Here is a 245-nt window from a genome sequence, read left to right on the forward strand (position 1 = left end):
GCAGGTTGGAACTGCAATTACTCGATGTATTTGTTCTACTAGAATTAATAGAAAGCCCTCGGCACTATTACTTTAGCCTCCCTTCAATTATCATTTTTGCCCACGGCAACTAAATGTTAAACATCCTACGGCATTCTATACTAGCCTACGGCAATGAATGACCGTTCAAATTTTTACCCTACAGATCCCTTCGGGACTTGTCGAAATTTAAACATCCAACAGCGTCCTTATTAGCCTACGGTAAT

The sequence above is a fragment of the Prunus dulcis genome, chromosome 6 (assembly GCF_902201215.1).
Source record: "Prunus dulcis chromosome 6, ALMONDv2, whole genome shotgun sequence".
Lineage (NCBI taxonomy): Eukaryota > Viridiplantae > Streptophyta > Magnoliopsida > Rosales > Rosaceae > Prunus > Prunus dulcis.